Source organism: Triturus cristatus, chromosome 5_1 (assembly GCF_964204655.1).
Source record: "Triturus cristatus chromosome 5_1, aTriCri1.1, whole genome shotgun sequence".
Classification (NCBI taxonomy): domain Eukaryota; kingdom Metazoa; phylum Chordata; class Amphibia; order Caudata; family Salamandridae; genus Triturus; species Triturus cristatus.
In genome coordinates, this window is record NC_140587.1 from 538,461,639 (window position 1) to 538,485,927 (window position 24,289).

Genomic DNA, 24,289 nt, shown 5'->3' on the forward strand with positions numbered 1-24,289 from the left:
AATCGATTTCCAACATAGTACCTCAATTTATAAAATGCAGAGCTATAACTACAGTCAGACCCAGGGAGACAAAAACCTCAAAGTGAGAACCCTTGCTGGTGGACTTCTAAGGGTCTGTCATATGACCCGGGTTATCTGTATTATTTCCAAATGAGGGCGGCTCCGGTACACCTTCACTCACAGACCCATACAGCTACTCACACACCCAGTCTCCAACCTATTCAGTGACTCACACACCCACTGTTAAAGTTTACAGGTTACAGTTTGGAAATAAAATTTAAAATGCCTTCGAAATTCTCTGAAAAAAACAAAGGTTACAGGGATGTTATTGTTGGTAATTAGCATTTAAAAAACCTTCGAATTTCACTGAAAAAACCAAAAGTTGCAGGGAAATATAATTTTTAAAAACTTTAGAAATTCACTAAAAAAACAGAGATTAAAGAGACGTTATAGTTAGACTGACATTTCACTTGTACAAAACCCAAAAATCTATAACTCACGTACCCACAATGCACTGCTTATGACCTCCCATATTACTTCACTCATGACATGGTAGGTGACATCACTGATGACATCACTGATGACATCTCAAATGATATCACTGATGACATCATCCAATGACTGTGAGTGTTTCTATAAAGTTTATGAGTGTTAAATATATATACACCAATGTGTATTGATGAATCAGTGGGTGTATGAGTGCCTGTATGGATGATTTAGTGGGTGCATGAATGACTGTTTAAGTGAGTGATTATACGTGACAATTTACACATCCCATTAAGATACAGTATTATATTAAAAATCAGCTAGCATCGAATTTAAAAATGTAACTCTAGCATCAAAAACTGTAACTCTAGCATCAATTCTGCTGGTAGTTGCTATAAGTTCCTATTGGTGGATATTCTAATGCATCAAGGTAATATACTTTGCATTTTTCTATTTAAGACCTCTAGTTGACAAGGATTGTATACATGTATGGTTAAATATTGTAGGTCTAATCATACTGTGCAGCATTAAGGGTTTCTAGAAGTCAGCCCTTTTGATCTAATTTTCTAAGCCCAATGTGCAACAGCAAACACAATCATTTCCTTCAGGTCACTTTTCAGAAATTCTTAATGTCTCCCAATAGTTCTCCAAATGTTATCTCACAACAGGGTAAATCGGAGAAATTATAACCACAAACGGTACCACTCCATTATGTCAAACTCACAAAAAGTACCGTAATGGAATTTATTAAGGATGAAGTTCTAAGTGTACATGGACAACACCTAAAGAAGTGTATAAAAAGCTTTAGTTTTAAAGACGAGAACCCTCACTCACCATGGCGGTGACATGCTTCATCATTGGGTCCCCTCTTGCACACAGTGTCCGCAAGGTACACTGTGTGGGCTACAACTCTCCCTATTGGAGAGGCGCTTGAGGTGTTCTACACTCCAATGTGAGTTTGTGAATGAGGGGCAGAGTGCAAAATAATATCAAAAGTGTGTTAAAACCATCGCAAAAAGGAGAAAAAATGCTTTTATAACTCTCCCTCACGGATGGAATTAAAATAAGTAGTTTGACGATAGGAGCAAGGATGTTTCCTATCTGACTAGGTCAGGTCAACATGTTTCTACCGGATGATATAAATTCATGGCATTCTTCAAGACCAATGTCTTGTCGCTCTGCTTAAAAATAATAAACAAAAACTATACTTATATTTTGTAGGTGTCGTAACTGACCAACTTCAATTTGGTCTTTGTGACAGGTTCGACGGGGCTCAGGAAGATAACAGGGACAGTGACTCTCTATCTCTATTGCAGCCTAGGGACTGGCCCTTTAACGAAGACACGGACTCGGGGGAGGCAGCGGAGTTCGCCCCTGTGACATCAGCCTTTGTCGACCTATCAGTGTCCTCCAAGCCATTGAAGAAGGACGATCCGGAAGACGCCAGCGCGAAAGCCGAGCCCAGCGAAAGAGAGTGGAAGCTGACGCCGGAGGAGCAGAGACGAAGGGAACCCAACCAGGACGACGGGAGAGAGTCCGGGAGCAGAGCGGAAGCCACAGAGGAAAGGCCAGGAGGCCGAATACACCGCGCAACGCCCAGCCACACTTCAGGAGAAGTGTGGCTACCCGAGGTACGCAAGAGAATCCGGGGGCTGTTCTCATTCAAAGGGGGAAGCGGGTGAAGTGTCGACGGGCTGTCCAGAAGAAGGAGGGGTTGAGGAGCCTGATCGCTTAGGGGTCCTTCGATTAGGGGGAAAACGCTTAGGCTCTCACACTTGGTGGCGGTCCATGGTGATTACTTCCCGCACTCCCTTGTCCCAATCAGATAAGAGACGTAGAACGTCCACCTAAAGCCCTGTTCTCTTTTGTTTCTTTCCGCATCTACTGCCTCCCGTGAGAACTACCAGAGTGAGGGAGAGGGAAGCTGAAGCTGGGGAACACAGAAGAAGGGACAAGAGATGGAACAAACCCGGATCTGAGCTAATTGAACCCTTACACTGGATTACTCCTGCTTAAATAAATCACTCACGTAAAATTCAGCCGTTGTGTTGGCTCCTTCCCTTCTTGTCCTACCTACCGGGTGACAGTCTTCTTACAGAAAGCAGATCAAATATCTGCCAGTACCTTTCATTGGTCCTTTACTTATAAGCGGGTGCCTAATACCACTGCACGCCTCTCTCAAATGGGTTCTTCACACCCTTCACCTTACATGCTGAAATAATCAATTTCCTACAGGACAATGAGTAAGTGGGCCATAAGTATAAACATTTCCCTAAGTTTTTTTTAGCTGTGGGCAATAAGGAAAATGGTTGGTAGAGCAACATGATTTATTTCACTTAGCTGTGAACGATTATAGCGGTAAAGCACCGGATATGAATTGTACATAAATACATTCTGCTTGCAGGGATAAATTCTGCTCATATAGGATTCAAATTTAGGAGAGCATTTAGGAGTTAAAAACTGGCCAGTTAAGCTCCCATCTTTATGATCATGTCAGATGCATATTAGGATATTTTCCCAGTATGCTTTTTTAAGTCTCTCAGTAGCTCCTTTGGCTATATTTGCTGGGGAGTTCCACAGATCCCTAATTTTAATCATTTCACATTGATTTTTAACATATTTTAACCATGGGCTATGTACTGTCTATCACTGGAAATTAGGTCTACTAATGATGCCCTGTAAGGCGTCAGCTCTGGGGTTGACTAAATCCGTAACCAGTACATCTGTGAATTTAGGGAGGACAACCAGTCAATACAGTTCAGTGCTAGTTGCAACCTTAGAGAAATAGTGGGAGTGATCATAGGTATATTAAAGAGTTCACTAATAAAGGTATTTTTTGCAAATGTAAGGATAGTTGCATCAGCAGATCTTCATATCTCTGCCCTATAAACAGCTGCTGACACTGCAGTGTCTCTGCATATTTTAAGGGCAGGTGACACAGCATCACCTGGGGTGTCATTTTTTCCCCATGCAACAGCTATCTCTGCTTTAGACCATTTTTACTTTTCCCCATTTGCAACTCCCAGGTAAAAATTATCTATCAATATTACTCCTAAATAATCAATTTTTTTACCTGATCTATTGAGGCTCCCTCAATATTCATCCTACCTCTGAAGGATCAGTGTGGGTTTATTGCCATAAATTTTGACTTTACTGGATGTAATTCTTGGCCCCTGCTTTTGCAGAAGGCAGATAAAGAGTCAAATTCTTTCTAAAAGGCTAAAGGGGTTCTAGTTATAAGGAGAGTATCGTCTGTGAACATGAGGAGTGAAACTGATGCTCCTGCACTCCTGGGTGTATTATGCTTACATTAGGATAGCAATTTAATCACCCCATTATTGTACAGGCTAAAGAGTGTAGGTGCCTGTTGGACTTGGCCCTTTTTCCCTGATTTTTTTTTCGTTTTTGTAGTGTTAAGGTGCAGGTGCTTACTTCGTCCAAGATGGCTGCCACAGACCCCTGCTACTGCAGGGTGGTCGTTTTTCATAGTAGCACCCTAGCTGCCAGGAGCTGGCTGGGACCCACAACAATGTTGCGATACCAGCCTGCCTTTTTGTCCCATAGTTAGAGTGGGGAAGCTCCTGGAAGAAGCTGGAACCTTCTAGAAGGGAGGTGGGGTTTTACTTTTGCCGCCTTGGCTAGAGGTCACCTGACCTAGGGCTACTTAAGAGTGGGAGGGAAACTTGTGTGGTGAGTTGGCCATTGGGGTGAAGCAGAGCTGGAAGAATCCACCAGGAGTGTGCCCTGCTGTGTTGCGAGGCCCAGGCGAAGTTCGGGGCCCCGTCGCTGCCGTCGCAGCCGTGTGAGGAGAAGCGCAAGGTCGGGGCCGAGTTCCCCCAACGTCGTGAGGACGGACGCCTGCTGACGCCGAGACGGAGGTAAGCCCGGAGGCCGAGATCCCCCCTGGTGCGCCCCCTGCTGGTCTGGAAACCACACCGCACTTGGCCCGGGTTGTCCCCTCCGTGGGAATCCCCTCCCCTGCCTGCGCGACGGAGAGACTCCGCCGAGGGATCCTGTCCGTGTCCCCCCTTTTGTAATTCTGAGCGCGGTGCTCTGTGAACTGCACCGGAGCATAGGGACTCGCTCCTCAAGTCCAGTAATCCTCCCCGCTGGAAGCCGTTCAAAGTACTGACTGACATTGCTCTCGTGTGGCGCTTCACGCCACCGACTCTGCTTCCTCAGCCGGAGAGACCGGGACGGCGAGTAACCCCATGTATTATATGCAAAGAAATTACCTGCCAGGAATGCGAGTAGCGCATTGTGTTATATGCTCTGCTCGAAAGTGATTATATGCCCAGGGATGCGAGTAGCGCACTGTGTTATATGCTCTGCTCGAAAGTAATTACATGCCAAGGAATGCGAGTAGCGCACTGTGTTATATGCTCTGCTCAAAAGTAATTACATGCCCAGGAATGCGAGTAGCGCACTGTGTTATATGCTCTGCTCAAAGGTAATGATATGCGACTGATTATGAGTCACGCGTTGTATTAACTGTTCTACGCAAACGTATCCACATGCAACTGATTGCGCGTAGCGCTATGTTTATATGCCTTGCTTCACAGTACTAGGGGCCCTTGATCACGAGGAGCGCTCAGTTCTACAGGCGCCATGTTAGTGACCCCAATGTGTCCCCTTTCAAGTATTACGCTTAGTTAGACGGCCGGTTCAGGGAAAGACTTTAAGTAAGCGCGCACAGCGCTAGAACAAGGTTAGGCACTGCCTAGATATCACCCAGAGTGTCGAATGTAATGTTACGATGGTAGTATGATTCATGTATTACCGTGTTATTTCCTGAACTGCAACTGACCAACTATACTTGGATAAACTTGAAGTATTTGCATAATTTAAACGGTGTGGCGTCCCTTATTGTGTGTGACTCTAGTCCATGAGAAGCGTGTGGTGTATGGTTGCTTAACACATAGCCCTCTGGTTGCCCGACCGGCTCGCGCCACGCTACCGCCTATAGGGCCTGGTGACCCCAGGTTCCTACAGTGCCAATACGCATCCCTGATTAACTCCCCGATTTAAAGAGAATCCTGTCCGTATAGTCTCCTCCCATGTTAAACTTCACCATGGCATAAGTATGTGTGGAGAACTCTTACTATCCAAAGGATGTCACTGGGAACCCTGTAGGTCTCCAGGACCCTCCATAGATTATCTCCAGGGACCAGGTCAAATGCTGACCTCAAATCTATAAAAGCAACATAGAGATGGTCCTTCCTCAAGGTTATTTATTTCCAGCATAGCACCATGAAGTGGAAGACCTGGTCTAGGGTGCCGACATTTTTCCTGAAGCATGCTTGTGTGTCCTCAAGAATATGTTTTTCAGAAAGCCAAGTTTGAAGCCTTATGAAGACCGGCCAGCAAAATATTTTTTGTCTGTTATAGAGTAAGCTAATAGGTCTATAGTTAGCTAACACATCTCTGTTCCCCTTTTTATAAATCTGAATAAAGGCAGCTCCACGCCAGGATGGAGGAATATCCTTGCCCCTCCTGGTGGCATTATTCAGAGCATAAGATAAGGTACCCACACTTCAGGATGTGATAAGTACAGCTCACCAATGATGCCGCTCAGTCCCTGGGCCTTTTCTTTCTGCAGTTGCCATGGGCATCTTCTGTTTCAGTTAGAGTGAAACTTACCAAATCCCTATCTTCAGTCACCCCACCCCTTCCAGTGGGAGTTAAAGGCACACACTCTGAAGCAAGATATTTTTCCATGTGCTTAGCCTGGGCATTATCTCGGTTCCACTTGCTGTTTAAGGCCCCACAGTGGGCTACCCATTTGTCCAGTTGAACTATTGCCTCCAGGTAATTATCAATTGCATGGTTGCCAACTAAGACTGGCTTCCAGAAAGCCTTTAGACCCTACATCTCTAATGAGTCAGTGAGATCTGTCCACTGATCAGATACCCATCTCCTCTAAGCCTTAATCAATATATTGTTATAGCTCCTCCGAGCAAGAGATATTGCTGCATTTCTGCCCTTCTTTAAAGCTTCTAATAAGCAATTTTTGGCAAGGCAACACTCTTTAGTATACCAGCTGGGGGAGATTTTTTGTGAGCAACTCCATTTCCCGGCTTTTGTAAAAAGTGTTTTCAGTTGACCCATTAGCTGACAGTGCAGAGGAACACATTGAATCTTGTGAGCATCCTTTAATTCTATCTTGGAGAGATTTTCCACAAATATCTCATATATTTTGGTTTGTACTACGGTATTGGTTGATACCTCTGACCATTTGATCCTGTTATTCACTGTCTCCATTGGGCTTTTAGTCTTTAAGGGTGATAGATTTGAATTTAGAAAGGGGCTAGCTTGAAATGTAATGCTCAAAGTTTGATGGTCACTATTGGGCTTTGCAACTATTTCTATGTCATCCAAGAAGGACCATAGTGCCTGGTGCAGAAGTACATAATCTATATTACTCGTAATGAAATCTCTTTTAAAATTTTTGGGCACAGTCAAGTCCTCCAATTGAGCTGCCACAGCGGTTGATATTTTGGGGTCGAGCTCGAACAACTTGGATCTAGTTTGTGAGTCAAGAAGAGCCATCTGCCCTACTTCCTTATGGTCATAGAGAGTATAGTATTGTAATCCCCTCCTAGAACTATATAATACTTTTGCTATTTTATGTCCAACACAAGGACTGCTAAGATGCGGATAACGAAAAAAGTTTAAAAAAGTAAATGTAATTGGAGAACACTGCCATCGATAATCACAGCAAAATGATGGGAAAACTATCAACTTGTGTGTAATCTAAACACATTGAATAAACAAGAGACAAAGACAGAATCTGAGTTACCCTTTAGTTAATATTCTAATTTTGCATGGCCAGCTCCATTGCCTTAGAAAACAAAACACCATTCCCATTTGCTTTTTTTTAGATTGCTTCATATATCACAAAATCGCGTTATTTGGAGTAGATCCTTTCTGTGATGATTTTACTGCTTTTATTACATCCTTGAAAAAGTGTAGAGAGATGAAAAACCTTCAGCTCTGTGTGTTCTACCATAACTCATTCTCATTCTTTTCTCTAGAGTTGCATGGGATGTTCACAATTACAGGGATCAGAAGTAACTTCATTATGATCGATTTTTGGCTCCCCCTTGGCTTAGGGTGAGGATCCCCATGCATTGTTTCAATTTTAGCTGCAGCATGTGGAGGATCCAAAGGCAGTGGCAACTCCTGAAATATCCAGTGAAAATATCCTGCTCACGTTTCTTTGGAAAAAGCGAGACCATAATATTGTTTGTCCAACTCTGAATTTGTTTATTTGGCTTGTGCTATATTTTCTTCCAGATTTTTAACCATTCCTTCAAACAACTCACACTGACTATTAATGCTTTAAGATCCCTCATGTCCCAACACACCTGCCAAAGATATCTCCATCTAAGCTGATAACTTTGGGTCACACTTCTCTTCAAAGAGCTCAAAAATCATACAAAAGTCTAACAACGATCTTCTCAAGCCCACCTCCTTCATTGTGCACTTCGCCACCCATCACACCCTCTCTGTCATACCCTACACTTTCTCTCACTCTTCTCCGTTCCAATAAGTCTCCAATCTCAAAGCTGACAACCCTTCAGCTGCACCATTCAACCCCTTCAATCTATAAATCATCAACTGGCGCATGCATTTAAAAAATTGCGATCGCAAACGGTGCGATTCGCAAAAATCGACAGTTTGCGATCTCAAAATTAGCTTTTGCAATGCATCAAGGGTCAAGGCCCTCGTAATTTGAGAATTCGCAAATAATTGTGATTTCTCAAATTGTGATTACATTTAAGGAATCGCATTTTGCGATTCCTTAAATGCAATGCAAGAATCACTTTGAAGTAGCGATTTCGCTACTAGGGAGCGCAAATTACCACGAAGTTGAACTTCATGGTAGTTTGCAAAAACTTTGAAAAATGCACTAAGGTGCATTTTTCAAAGTTGTAGGTTACACACACACATCCTTGGGACTTGTGTGTGCGCAACATTTGTGCACAGATCAATTTCAGAGGTGCAACAGCGTGTCCTTTTGACACCCTTGCACCCTTGAAATTTCTATGAGCAATTTGCGAGTACAAATTGGTACTCGCAAATTGCGCTTGCAATTTCCCATTCATTCCAATGGGCCGGCCCATAGGAATGAATGGGAAACTATTCCTTATTTGCGACTCGCTATTTGCGAGTCGCAACTAAGGAATGTGTAGGAATTGCTATTAATATAGCGATTCCTACAGGCATAGGATTTTGCGAGTCCTTAATTGCGAATCCTTAATATTCGCAATTAAGGATTCGCAAAATCCTAGCTTGATGCATGTGCCTGCAAAGCACTAACCTCTCACACACTATCCTGCCTAATATCTCCATCTAATTACTCTTTCCATACAGAAACCTGTTCTCCCTCCTTCAGAACTGCTGTGGTCCTGCCACTACAAAAAGAACCCTATTGCTGCTTTCCAATCCCCAGATAACTACCATTTTGTCTCTCTACTTCCATTTGTCCCAAAAACGTTTGAACAGTTGTTTTTTTAAATCATTTTACCTACTTCCACTCTATTCATCACCAATTTGACCCCTTTCGTTATGGTTATAGGGCGATGTACTCATGTGCATCCAACTTCAAATCCTCTGCTCGCTGCAACAACCTCTCATCGAGTTATTGTACTCCTCAACCTCTCTTCATACTTCCATACTGGTAATTACCCGACTCTAATATCCACCATAACCAAAACTGGAAACCGGGAATCCACTATAAATTGGTCCTCATCCTACCCTAACATCTCAGACAGCAGTTGCCCCTCAGGCGTCAATCCTGGGTCCTTTTGTCTTTTCAAATGACACCTTTATCTTGGCAGAATCATCGCATTTACTTTCTCCTACTTTGAAGGGCAGTACTTCACCATCATCTTTATTTTCAATAATAATTTGTAAACCTACACTGTAAGGAGACAATGAGAAGTAGAAAGCATGTGACCATCAACGAGATTATGCATGGTTTGACCCACAAACAACTTGTTGCTAGATTAAGAAGCAAGGCAAATGTGCACCTGGATTTTGGCAGCAAATACCTTGTTAGTTCCATTATGAGAACCATATGGCAAACTTATTAGCATGTTTCAGGAACTTTATGAACACAAGATTTTTAAATTCGGTGTTTTATAAATTTGACTGTCACTAGTACACAATTACAAACTCACTTTGTTCAACTTAATCCAAAAATCAAATCATGTACAATTTAGTTTTTTTTGCAAAAATATAGAAACATTAAATGCTGTATATGCAGAACATTTTTCAGAAGTCAATGTGTGTGTTTTAAAAAAAGATCTCTAAGAGAGCCTCTTCTATTGCTCTTTGTTTCAAATGATTTCATGTTTCAGTTTTCTTTCACAAAGCTAATGGTATGGTCATTAGTATTGCAATAAAGTGAGCACACAGCAATAAAGTGATCCTGTTACAGTATGTTTATTTAGTCATTATTTTTAATGATAGAGACCTTCGTACCAGGTGATAACAGAAGCCAGCAAGTTTCTCTGCCAAGAAATCCCTTTCTTGCTAAACCATTTTTGCTATTATTGTGAAAGCATACACAACTGGCGGCCTTCATCACCAATGCTGAGTTGAAAAAATAGTTTGTGATATAAATCAGAAAAAAAGCTATTTTCCAATCCGTGCATACTAAAAGAAAATATTTAGCAGGTTTAATTGAATAAAACAGTGCGTTTCCCACTAATCAGTTTAATTTGCATTTATTTGTCATTTGAGGTGTGGGCTTTGTTTTTTATGGTTACCTAATGATGAAAACACAGCAAAGTAATTATAGAATATTTAGTGGCTTCAAGCCACATCTTTTACCCCGCCACTACAGTGTTCAGGATCACAGTTGTCTACTGTTTGTACTTTTTTTCTTAAAAGCAACAACCCCTGAATTATTAATGGAGACTTTGTTCTTCTTCTTCCTGGGTGTGAAAGGAAAGTCAAAATGTAGGTCATGAAAATGAAGACAGAAACATGAAAAATAAACAAAGTCTCGCTTTGCAGGCATCTTCATTTACGAGTGCTTACTGACAAATGTGTGCCCCCTTGGGAACGGAGTCATGGATCTCTGTGGGTGGGGGAGGGCACAGTTGGAAGACCACTGCTGTAGATGTATTGCTCTCGCCTTAATGCCCTCTCTCAGATTCCCCCTTTCTCTGGTTGTGAACTCTCTCATCTCCTCCAGCATAGCCAATGTTTTATTATGACCGCCGTCATTCCTATTTCAGTAAAAATCTCTAGCCTTCTTATAAATTATTTAAAATCCACTCTAAGAATTGTATAGCATCCACTTAGGCAGGAAAATATTGCTCACCGTGTTCTTAAAAATTGTCCTTTACTAGTGGGTCATCAGCAAAATATGTCTGTAGCCATATTCGTCTTAGTGTCAACCTGATTTTAAGAATTCTGATAAAAAAGACTTGATTGGGCCGGGTACTGAAGCGATGGTCTTCGGTTTTGTAAGCTCATTAATTCCTAGTTATTGATCTTTCAGTTGTAGTGTATGTGCTATGTATGCTACAGTAAACTGAATAACCACAGTCTTGCTCATTAAAAAATAACAACAAAGATGGCTTGTAATCTTGGAATATGTTAATAACGAACTTCATAAATGTAAGGCCTCAGTTTGAGGAGGGTACACATTGAACTCCAGCCAAAAAAAGGCATCTCCAACACTAATTTGCAGGATCACAATTAAAATGAGGTTGTTAAAGAATGTTCTGTGCAGAGGACATGATCCAATTCATGGGCATGTCTATATTAAAAGTAAAATCTCAACAGACGTTAGCATGGATTCATCAAGCAGTGAAACCTTAGGGGAAGGGCAATCAGGAAATCTACAGCCTGGCACTGAGTGCTCACTACATGTGCACCAGATATTCCAAATGGTGTAATGAATAGTTTACCATAATAATTTGAAAGCAAAACAACCCAAAAAAAAGCCTAACGTTACAACATGTTATCCTTTCTCAAAGCCTGACTTATCTCTTCATCCAAAAATAATATTTTCCATCAGCAGTCTTCACGTCAACAGAAAAACACATATTCCACATTGTCACATACTTATTCTTCATGGCTGTGATTCAAGCTCTACAAAATAAAATCTGTTTTTTTTCTGGCTCAGTATAGTACAGCATCGGATGTATTCACTCTTTACTTAATAACATGATAGATTTCATAAATGATCTCTAACCATGTTGTTCATCTTGCTGTTAGTCCATATTTTCAAATATTGTTTTTGATTAAAAAAACAAATTAAATCAGCATTATTACATATGAAATGTGAGAATACACTTGGGTAGCAACAAAAACTATGTAAAAAATGAAAAGTAACAAAGGTGGGTGGGTCTTATTACTGATAACACACAATGACCCAATCCTAGTCATGGGTCAGACTAAACAATATGAGAAGAAAAATATACCAAAGTAAGTGACAAGCTCACTGTACCCCTAGTCATGAATATATTAAAATCAGTTTTATTTATGACAATTAAGTTTGAATTCCTGATAAATAATCTGTGGCTATCAAATGTTATGTTAGAATTTAAGGCAGAGTTAAGGCTTATGCACTAAACATAATTCACTTCACATTATATTTAAACATAAATCAATTCCAGGCTACACTTCTGAAAATTTATTACACCTAAAAACCTTCATTAGTGCCAACTATTAAATGCTGATAATTGTCTTTGCTTAATTATAAGATATATTTCTACAATCAACTGGCATAACATTCATATCAATTTCTAGTCATATTGCACATTTCAGTCATCTACTACTGTCTTTCTGAGGTTAATCTGACCCCTTAGTTCAGTATTTCCTTCACTTTTTGTGCATGTAAAGAATTGAATGTAAAGTAATTAATAAAATACTATCTATTTTTTGGGAAAAAACAAACAGAGCCGACTCCATGCAGATTTGTGCTTCTTTCTATAATCAGCTTTCAGCAATAACGCGTTTCGGCCGCTGCAACGGCCTTGGTCACATGACAGCTACGGATGCTTTTTACTTTTGTTTTTCGGGAAGACATGGATGAAAGACTACACCCTTGAAATGTCAAATATAAATAACAATTGCAAATCCATTGTAAAATATCATGATTGGAAACAACTAAAGTTTTTAGCCCACTTTTGCATACTAGTTAATAAATACAAATTGCAATAAAAGTAAAAAAATAGATGAGCGTGGTTAGTGATGACTTCTCAGGAAATTGCCTAATGTATATTTAGATCAATATCCACTGACTCAACTAACAATCGTGGATGCGCTGTGAGTAGGCAAATGCCTAATTCAATACACACAATCCAATCCATTTACTTTTATAAAACCATTCATACAAATTATAGTTAGAAAGTTTATTCTATTGAAGGTGATAAAGTGCTGTGTGCAATACTATATTCGGCAAGTGCCGGTTAATTTGACTGTCACCTTCTAACTTTTAGGTGCTTTTTCCCAATCGAATGTGCAAGGGTAAAACACAAAGTGTAAACAAAGAACAAACAGTACCTGAATTCACAACTAATTTACTGCTCTAAGTATTTTCCATCATACTTCCAATTGCAGCAATTATTGGACATCCCGGGGGACACACAGCATTTTTATGAACTTTGGGTATTAGATACATGATAGGAGTCTTTGGAGTATCGTTCCTAAGATATAGATATTCGTCATGAGATAATAGACCCTCAGACGTCCAATGTTCCAACTTTTGTCTATATTCGGGATAAACCAGGGTTAATGTTACTTGTTTGCATTTTTTGTGGCAATCTCTTTGCCCAAGTTGGATCTAAGCTTCTTGTAAATACATGTTGAGGGGCCATAGAACAATGTTCGCACCTTTATTGGCGTTTCGTACCACTACATTGTTATTCTTTCTCCGTTTTCAACTAACTCATAGAATTTCCATTCATCGGGAGTGCGTTTAGTCTTGCCATCATTGGTCTATATATCTTACAGTCCCTAACGTTTCTTGGCCTTAAAACAACTGGATCCTATTAATGGTGTCCAATTTAAGTTACATTTAAGGACTGTTTGTGGCCAACACCGTATTGAAATTCTATGTTATCATACATCAAATTATGCATTGTGATGTTAGTTCTGGCATAAAGAGATCTCACCATTAGATGCAACCCCAAAGTTACTAACCACCATCTTCTCATAATCCAACCGGATATGAAGAAACCCTGGGGAGCGGGAACAAGTGTAATTACTAACCATATAATGCTGTTGCTTTTAAAATGAATAAAACAAATATGTTTACACAATTGATATTTTATCGTAATTATATTTGATCCAAATGCTCTAGGAGGTAAAAAAAAAGAAGAACTTGATCAGGTATGCTTGATAAACAAATACCTATTCTTTCAAAAATGTAAAGTCAACTTAGTACTATGACAAGGATCGAACTTAATAGCATGGAAATTTACAAATGAATTTACCATTAACTTACGACAGAGAAATCCAACTCCGTGCCACCTCTGTCTCTCGGTCAACAGATCTTTACCACCGTTTTAGAATCGAGAGGAAATCAAAACCAACAACCTACTAAAGTTTAAATTTCAGTCAATGATGAGAGGGTTGGTACATTTTAAAAGCTTTATTTTTCATTTAGAATTGAGCAATAGTTTTAGTTTTTTTCCTATTCAAATTAGTCAGATATATCCAGTTAAAATTAGTTTGAGTCAGCATAGAAATTGACCGTGTATTCCATAAAGGAAATAATCCCTATCTTAATCTAAAAAGTCCTAACCTATCCTAACATGAAATGCATAAAGAGTTTCTTTTGGAAAAGAGCAAAGATTCAGAGCAACAGCAAATAGTCGCATAAGAGAGAGAGAACTCCTCATCAACAATAGTTCTGGAAAACTCAGCCAAGTTCCCTGTCAATTACAGTAGCAACCGTAAGTCCAAGTAATAGGAAATTTAATCAGGGCAGTAGCTATGATTTAATATAAGTAAGTCTCCTCATAAAGAGTAAGGAAACATAGAAAATAAATCAATGTAATCAGTACCTCAAAACAATGAAGTGCTAAGGTACATGGCAGGGTAGCAGTGCATAGAAAGCATGCATGGATTGATCAAATATTGAATACAATTGCATAGCATTTCCTCTCTATATAGGATCATGCATTATATGAAAGCATAAACATGTTGCAAAAACAGGTGCTTAAGTCATTTTGAACCAATGAAGAAGGATCTTCCGATGGTCGTCACTTCTCCTCTCGGTTCCCATGGAAAGCACACGAGTTGACGTAAGGTTATCTTAAGACTGCTAAAGGTATACAAAGTAGATACATTCAGTGAAGGTTCTCATGAGAACCCTCAGTAAGCCTATTCTATAAGTTGTTCATTGCCCCACCATACAATAAAGCACTCCAACTAGCTTTCGACCACAAACCACCTGCAACAAGCGAGTAGAAACGGCCAGTAAATTAGGATGTAGGGATGGGACTCAAAAGAATTCTACCTTAGAAACACAAGATAGCGATACAAGAAATGCAGCCAAGACACCTACTCTAGGGATGAGCACATTAGTTAAACAACAGGGAGGTAGGCTTGCACATGACACACAATCTAGACCAACTATAGCCACTTCTAAATCCCATGACTACCCAAGCGTGGGACATTATCTTGACCTCCCACTAGCAGCAGCCCCCCTTATAGCGGTCCTGGCAAATGTCCCAGTCCTTAAGCCAGGAGAACCTGAAACATGGATCACATTGAAAAACAAGGTCATACACTTCCTGGGAAATAGAGTAGGTTTGTCCGCGGAATTGTTTAGGAACTTTAAAATGGTAAGGCGAGTACCCTGGGTAAGAAAGAGTAAGAAATCTTTTAGTGGAGATTGTGTTGTCCTATCCCTTGGTTCACCATCTCTGGTTAGGGAAGTACTGAATAGGGCAGAGGAAATCACGATCACTGGAACTGCTATAAATGTTCTCCATTTAGGATTCTTTTACCGTCCATGTCGGTCTAACACGCAACAGGATATACATTGTAGATCACAATCACCCACCAAAACGAATTATAATTTGGAGATACGAAATAGATTTGAAACCCTACAATCACTAGACACGAATGATTGACTCATGGTAAAGAGAGGACAGAAGGCTGATACTGGGGAGAACAACAATTCAAAAGAATACAAAGTGAGTAGGTACAAAACAAGCACTTCCCTGAATCCCAAAAGGATAGAGCATTCAGATATAAAGGGAGGTGATGTCGGGACAGGGATTAGCACAACTGACCAATTTGATTTAAGCTTGCCTAGTGTTCCAACCCGTGAAGAGCGCACAGGCTTGGAACTAGACTATCAGCTTGAAACTGATCCAGAAGCAACAAGCATGATTGAATCAACCAACCAGAAGACCATTAGACACTATTCTGGAACGTGGCTGGCCGTCAGAGTAAAGAACACAATTTAGCCTGGCACGATTTCATTGAAAGCTTTGATATTCTGTGCCTCCAGGAAACGTGGATGGTAGAGGAATTACCCATTAAAGGATACAAGACATATCACACGTCGGCCATCCGCTCAAATCACGGTAGACACAAGGGAGGGCTCTGCATATATATTCCAAATCTAGTGGAGACGCAAAAAATATCATTGATAAAATGTACACATTTTTACCAGATAATGCAGATCCACCTGGTTGCAAATTGTATTTTAACAGTGGTAAACTTCTATAACAATATAGAGAAGGGCCACCTGGGGGATGCTCTAAGGCAGCTTAGTGATGACATTGGCAACCTGAGTATCCCCAAGGATAAAGATATGATCTCCATCTGGGGGGGGAGATTTTAACGCTAGCTTGTGTTCTAAACCAGGGCCAGGAGCCTGTGGCCTAATGACCACAGAGGATGACCTATTAGTTCACTTCGACCATACGGAGCGGGGTGAAAAGTTTAATGAACTTCTATTTTCCCACAACTTTGGCTTTGCAAATAGATTGTGTTCTCCTAGTGTTGATTTTGATTACACTTTCGTAGGCAGGGGCTGCCAATCTATAATAGATTTTATCATAGTCCCAAATTGCTATACAAATTGGGTAGCAAATTTTAAAACTCATTCAAACGTTATTAGTGATCACTTGCCCTTAAGTATTGATTTAATATTACCAGACGCGCCAGCCCAGCGAATAAATAATAAACTGGCCTGGACACAGGGTCTCTGTCTTTCTAGCCAAAATGGATACAAACTGCAATGGGAGAGTTGTAACACGGCCGAATTGAACAAGCAAATCATTACAAAGACCTACGACTCAATTTTAGCTTGCTTGCAGGAAGACTCGTCCCACGAAATTACCCTGAATGCCTTTTTACAGATTACTTCTACTGTCCAAGATACTCTTAAAGCTATTAATAGAACTAGATGAGATTTTAAAAATGGGTGGTTTGACAAAAAATGCACAAAGGCATATTCCAGACTAAAAGAGGCCCTACATAGGATAGAGAGAGACCATGATGAGATTAGGAAGTGTAGAACATCTTATAACTTAGCAAGAAAAAATCGAAAGAAAGAATTGAAAAACCAGGCGTGGATGACTCTTCATGATGCATCACTCAGTAAAGATTGTACCCTGTTTTGGCGGGCAGTGAATGCGCTATTTTTTAATCCTTAAGACGTTGCGTCGATCACGATTGCAATAGATGAAAAGGCATGGGTAGATTATTTCTCAAAGGTCTATAGCACACAGGGAGATGATGAAATCACCTCTGATTTTTTAATTCCACAGGTGGAAAACCCCATTACTTTTACCCCAGTTGAACTAGAAATTTCCCTTGATGAGGTAACGAGGCAATCATTTCCAGTAGGGGTGGCAAGGCCCCTGGACCAGACGGCCTTCCTATTGACTTATTTAAAACCACCCCTTTACTCTGGTCACCTCTGATAACCAGGGTACTCCAAGCAAGTTGTGCTAATGGCTTTTTAAAAACATGGGCGGAGTCTGTTATCCTCCCGATTTTTAAGAAGGGGGAGCGAGAAAACCCGGCATGCTACCGCCCGATTTCCCTACTCGATTCCTTGATGAAAGTCATGGGACGAGTTGTCTTGAACAAATTACAAATCTGGGCGGATGATAATAATATGATAAGTGACGTGCAATATGGTTTTAGACAAGGGGAAGGGACAATTGAACAAACTTTGAATTTAAGGATTTTAATAGGGAAGTACACACAGGCAAAGGGTGGGAGACTCTACGTGGCATTTGTAGATTCAACAGCTGCCTTTGATTGTGTGATACACAATAACCTGTGGAGCATACTCAGAAATTTAAAAGATGACCCGGTACTGATCCAGTTTTTAAAACAATTATATTCTGGGGCCACAGCTAAGGTGTGCTATGGCACGAACGGGGAATGTACCGTGCCATTCACCATGGATAGGGGTGGGTGCAAGGGTGTGTTCTTGCGCTGTTCCTTTTTAATCTCTATACTAATGCCTTGGAGCAGGAGCTCAAAGGAACGGCGCAGGATCCTCCATATATCATTAAATGGCCAATAGTTGCCCTCCTGTACGCTGATGACGCGGTCCTAATGGCCCGTACGCAATTAGGTTTGCAGAAAGCACTCTCAATTTATTCTTTCTTTATGAACAAACTAGGCCTGAAATTAAACGCAAAAAAAACCTTTGTGATGACCTGTGGGCGAGGGAGAATTAAATGTAACAGCTGCCCCCTGGGGGATAAAAGAGTAGACTCCACCAACTCTTTTACTTACCTTGGTGTATTATTCACTAATACGGGCTCTTGGGGCCCAGCGGTAAAAAACAGGAGCTTGTTATTTATGAAGTCGACTGCCGCCCTTGTCAATTTCTCCAAGAAAATGGGAAAAAGGCCCCCCGGTATACTCCTTAAAATATTTCAGGCCAAATGTTTAAGCATTGCAATATACGGGGCCGGTGTGTGGGGTTTCCACTATGTGTCTATTATTCAACGTGTAGAAAATGCATTCTTAAGATTTATTCTAGCTGTACCAGCAAGCTCCCCAGTTTTTAACTGTCATAGCGAGCTAGGCATCCCCTATGTTTCTGATATCATAAAAATGCAACCCATAGTGCTATGGCACCGTGTATGGACATCAAGCAGCACGTGCCTAAATAGAGAGATAATTAAGGATTCTATGAACCTGGATCAGGCTAACAAGATCATGTGGCTGAATTACGTGAAAAGATTCTTGAGTGACATTGGCCACACAGAGTACTATTTCACGCCTGAGAAAATGAATTCTATCTCCAGGACGGAGCTTAAAATAAATTGTTCCACTCATTTGGAATCACTCAGATTCACCCAGGAGGCAAATAAGGGAATGGTGGTTCAACATCAAATGACTTTGTCCACATATGGTATGCAACTGTATCTCCTATGCTGCACGGGGGGATACGATAGATATCTTTTAACTCGCTTTAGGTTCAACAGTATTCATCGGCTGGTCAGTTACCCAGAAATAAATGATTGGTCCAGAGAACTTTCTCCTTGCCCCTGTGATGATGTGCCCTCACAATCCACCATTCACGTGATCCTGTTTTGTAAACTCTATGAAATGGAAAGAAGAAGATGGTTCCTCCCTTTGTTAAAACAGGCTGGTTGGAGGGAATGTAGACCAGCGTTTTTATACCTACAAGTTTTAGATAGTACATTATTAGTATGTGCTATGAATGGTTTTTTGAAAAATATTATGAGAACCAGAAAAAGTGTTAACGCATAATGTTTATTTGTGACTGTAGTCTGGAACGTACCACTTTGTAGGCTAACTTACCTGAACACACTTTTTGCACCTTGTGATAAAATAATGTTTTTAACTAATGTACATATCAGACCGTTTTACTTTTCTTCGTTTTTATCAGTTTTTATATATGCTTGTGCTTTTATGATTTTAAATGTCTAAAATCGAATAAAGCTAATTTTGAACTTTGAATAAAGTAGTCAAATACATTAAACATTTTCTATTCACAATGTCCTGGTTAGATCATGGGAAATGTTTTCTACAACAAGCTTTAATTCTACTAAACATTGTATTTATTATTAACACAGAGCAGAAGACTCATTTTAAAATGACGAAATCATATGGTATGAGGAAAAGAATAAATACATTTGCAGAGTTTGGGACATACAGGTTGGTTTGCATAATTCTCATACTATTTTGTATAGCTCTTTTACCGAGTTGCTGTTCTCATTTATTCGTTGTGCAAAATACGTCCTTTTGGCCTTCTTAATTGCATAAATCTAGCTCCTGAGATCTGTCTTGTATGCTGACTTTTCGGGGTCCAATCTGGACAGTCTCCAGTTGTGTTCCATTATTTTGCAAGTTTTTTTCAGTGCCTTCTGCTGTGTACCACTTTTCGGATACAATTCTTTTTGTGGATTTAGGTTTGAGTTTTGGTAGATTCTATATTGGAGAACAATAAGTCCAGTGTATGCCCTGCGATATGTCTGGGTCCCTTGATCCATTGTTTTAGGTGAAGGATCCGCATGACGTTCTCCAGATGGGTTATCACCGTATTGTTAGATTTTTCAAAGTGGACATTGAAGTCCCCAATAACCATAACATTTTTGTACTTTAGGCAAGCAGGAAATAACTGTGTAAGCAGATTCGTGCTGAATTCTGGCTGGTATCCAGGGGGATTATAGATCACAGACCCACCAAGTATAATGTGATTTCCTTTACACACTTGGAATGGCAGTAGTTGGTGCTCTCCCCGCTGAGCTACTGTGATGGGGAGGCAATTGAGGCAGTCTTTGAACAGGATGCCGAGCCCCCCACCCTTCCACCCTTGCCTGTCTTGCCTTAGTATTTTACATTCAGGGGGCAAGGCGTTTGCAATGTCGGGAGAATTATTACCATCCAGCCAGGTTCCAGTGATAAAAACCAGATCGGGATCTGTCTCCTTAATGGTGTACCAGATCTCAAAAGAATGTTTAGGTACCGACCTAGCATTAAAGTAAATACAGTTGAGTTTCACTAGGTCACCCATTTCTCTATGCGGCTGATCAAACTGTGCTAGGCTGCACCATTTGCAGGTAATACAGGAGCAGGGCCCCTCTATATGCCCTGGGGACGCTTCCATGCATGATGTTTGCTTGCAAGGAGCATATATGGCTAACGCCAGAAGTGAATTTCTCGAGTAGAACAGAGGGTTCTTAGGGTCTTTCTTGGAAGGAGCAGGGGTCCCCGCCCCTGGTCCCAGCCAGGCATGGACGGGCACAGATGGGCTTGTCTTAGGCACGCCTTTGGCATGCCAGCAGTGCCTCTGCTGTGCACACACTGGCACATTGCTCTGAAGTAGGAGGGCGAGTGGAAGGACTACTCCGCCCCTTCCTCGACCGGAAGTGCCCTGTAATTGCCCTGAGTGCTGTCAGCCCCACCTTCCACTCAAACAGCATGCTGCTGTGGTGGACCAAGTTAACAACAACTGGGTTTAGGCAAGTAGCAGTAAGGATAAGCCTATAAACGTAAGTAACAAAAGAAATACCAATACTGAAAAAACTTTATTGTCCGCCTTTCTTTCGCGGAGGATTATATTGAATGAAAACAACATAAGCCAATAACCTATTTTTACATCTATTTAATATATTTGATCTTTCAATTATTTAAAGGTCACTTTTATTTTTGAGTGATTTTATAAGCAATAAATTGTAAACATGTAACTAAAGACAAACATTAGCTGTGGACATATAAAACTTTATCACTTCAGACACACCCAATTTTTTCACATTTCTTATAACATACATTCATTCACATACCATACTGCGCAGTTCCAAACATACAAAATACCACACACCAATCAACAGATATTTTAAATTCTTACAAGGAATCTTTAGAGGGAATATTTACATGAGGGCCATAGAAACATATTTAGTCAAAATGGAGTACAAAGATGCAAACATTTTTAGGGGTTATTTTAAACTCTTATGGCCCAAGGGTAATGGTCGACGCGTTTCAAGCCCCGTCTATTCTTGGGGCTCTCATCAGGACCTAGAAGCTGAAGAGACAGGGAGAAACTTAGTACTACTAGAACGCCACTATTCTGTCTAAACAACTAAGCAGCTTGTCAGGATTTTACCTTTAAGGGAGACAAAAACGTCCAGGGTCGTCTTAAGACCTACGACAAAAGAAGCCAATAAAGTAAAAAGGAGCCAATAAAAATCAGCACGACTGAAAAGCCATTCATTAAATCATACATTCAGTTTGAATGTTCGGAAAACACATGCTTACTTTATGTGTGTCTCGTCTTGTCTTGAAGGAGTGGTGATTTAACTGAAAGGAACGGGAGTGAGGAGATTAGTTTGGATAAAATGAGAAGTTTTCTAAGAGATGGAAAGCTGCACTTAGTGACTTACTGATGGCTGTTCACAATCTCTTCGCTCAGGGTGACGTGTCGGTAAGAGAATCTTTTCAGGAATGTGTTTCAACTACTGTGGAGATGAAAAAATGCCGGAATCAAAAATCAGAACCTGCTTCAAGGGGAGCTGTTCTTAAACAGTTTTAAAGAAGAGTGCAAGGTACCTTCATATTCACAGCGGTCGCGGCTCTTAAATCCGCGTGTTAACAGCTTTGGTTCACTCTGTTGCTGGAAGAGAAGGGAGGAGAGCTTAGTCTCACTCTGCGTATTATCGGAATAATTTTGTATGCAGCTAAAAGGGAATACCGCTCTGTTCGTATTATAAATACCTGCAAGTCTTGCGAATTTCTTTCCGTTGTGGAGACCAGTCCTACTGTGTTCCGCATTCAGGAACGAAGTCTCGTAGGATTTAAAAGTGTACCTTCGTTGTGCGAGTATTCATGGGACTTGTAGTTCGAGTCTCACGGGCTCATGGGATATGTAGTTGACAATACATTTCTATGGTTGTAGGATGTCACTTCTAAGCACCGTGTTTCTATGCTCCAAGTTGCGGTGAATTTCTGCGGGAGGGATGACCCACATCAAACCCTTCCTTTATCTTAGATTGTATATTTCAGGAAGTTCATTCAGGCCGTTCACAGCTGTGTTAAATTTAATAATTAGCATGGCTTCTCTACTTGACAGTTTTGCGGAGATATTGACGCAAAACTGTCAAGTAGAGAAGCCATGCTAATTATTAAATTTAACACAGCTGTGAACGGCCTGAACGAACTTTCCGAAATATACAATCTAAGATAAAGGAAGGGTTTGATGTGGGTCATCCCTCCCGCAGAAATTCACCGCAACTTGGAGCATAGAAACACGGTGCTTAGAAGTGACATCCTACAACCATAGAAATGTATTGTCAACTACATATCCCATGAGCCCGTGAGACTCGAACTACAAGTCCCATGAATACTCGCACAACGAAGGTACACTTTTAAATCCTACGAGACTTCGTTCCTGAATGCGGAACACAGTAGGACTGGTCTCCACAACGGAAAGAAATTCGCAAGACTTGCAGGTATTTATAATACGAACAGAGCGGTATTCCCTTTTAGCTGCATTATTCCGATAATACGCAGAGTGAGACTAAGCTCTCCTCCCTTCTCTTCCAGCAACAGAGTGAACCAAAGCTGTTAACACGCGGATTTAAGAGCCGCGACCGCTGTGAATATGAAGGTACCTTGCACTCTTTAAAACTGTTTAAGAGACGCTCCCCTTGAAGCGGGTTCTGATTTTTGATTCCGGCATTTTTTCATCTCCACAGTAGTTGAAACACATTCCTGAAAAGATTCTCTTACCGACACGTCACCCTGAGCGAAGAGATTGTGAACAGCCATCAGTAAGTCACTAAGTGCAGCTTTCCATCTCTTAGAAAACTTCTCATTTTATCCAAACTAATCTCCTCACTCCCGTTCCTTTCAGTTAAATCACCACTCCTTCAAGACAAGACGAGACACACATAAAGTAAGCATGTGTTTTCCGAACATTCAAACTGAATGTATGATTTAATGAATGGCTTTTCAGTCGTGCTGATTTTTATTGGCTCCTTTTTACTTTATTGGCTTCTTTTGTCGTAGGTCTTAAGACGACCCTGGACGTTTTTGTCTCCCTTAAAGGTAAAATCCTGACAAGCTGCTTAGTTGTTTAGACAGAATAGTGGCGTTCTAGTAGTACTAAGTTTCTCCCTGTCTCTTCAGCTTCTAGGTCCTGCTGAGAGCCCCAAGAATAGACGGGGCTTGAAACGCGTCGACCATTACCTTTGGGCCATAAGAGTTTAAAGTAACCCCTAAAAATGTTTGCATCTTTGTGCTCCATTTTGACTAAATATGTTTCTATGGCCCTCATGTAAATATTCCCTCTAAATATTCCTTGTAAGAATTTAAAATATCTGTTGATTGGTGTGTGGTATTTTGTATGTTTGGAACTGCGCAGTATGGTATGTGAATGAATGTATGTTATAAGAAATGTGAAAAAATTGGGTGTGTCTGAAGTGATAAAGTTTTATATGTCCACAGCTAATGTTTGTCTTTAGTTACATGTTTACAATTTATTGCTTATAAAATCACTCAAAAATAAAAGTGACCTTTAAATAATTGAAAGATCAAATATATTAAATAGATGTAAAAATAGGTTATTGGCTTATGTTGTTTTCATTCAATATAATCCTCCGCCAAAGAAAGGCGGACAATAAAGTTTTTTCAGTATTGGTATTTCTTTTGTTACTTATGCTGTGGTGGACCAAGGCGGAAGACAGATGAAAAACGTTGTGCAAGTAAGCAAAGTTATGTGCAAATACAATTCCACAGGGAATACGTTAAAATGCTGTTAAAAAGCGAGCAAACTGTAGCTTTAAAATGCGAACTCAAATTAAGAGCTATCAAACGTTTTACAGCC

General features: G+C 40.5%; 1 protein-coding gene and 2 long non-coding RNA genes across 6 annotated transcripts in view; 1 reads left to right on the top strand and 2 right to left on the bottom strand.

The window, feature by feature from the left end:
• The window catches only part of HNF4G (hepatocyte nuclear factor 4 gamma), a 514,515-nt gene that overhangs the window by 317,820 nt on the left and 172,406 nt on the right, over positions 1-24,289 (bottom strand). The window lies entirely within an intron of this gene.
• Positions 21,407-21,765, bottom strand: LOC146831160 (uncharacterized). Its single transcript, XR_014961243.1, has 3 exons — positions 21,724-21,765; positions 21,572-21,610; positions 21,407-21,490 (listed from the first exon to the last, which is right to left on the bottom strand). It is a non-coding gene; the product is annotated as an uncharacterized LOC146831160 (long non-coding RNA).
• Positions 22,808-23,243, top strand: LOC146831161 (uncharacterized). Its single transcript, XR_014961244.1, has 3 exons — positions 22,808-22,913; positions 23,008-23,071; positions 23,160-23,243. It is a non-coding gene; the product is annotated as an uncharacterized LOC146831161 (long non-coding RNA).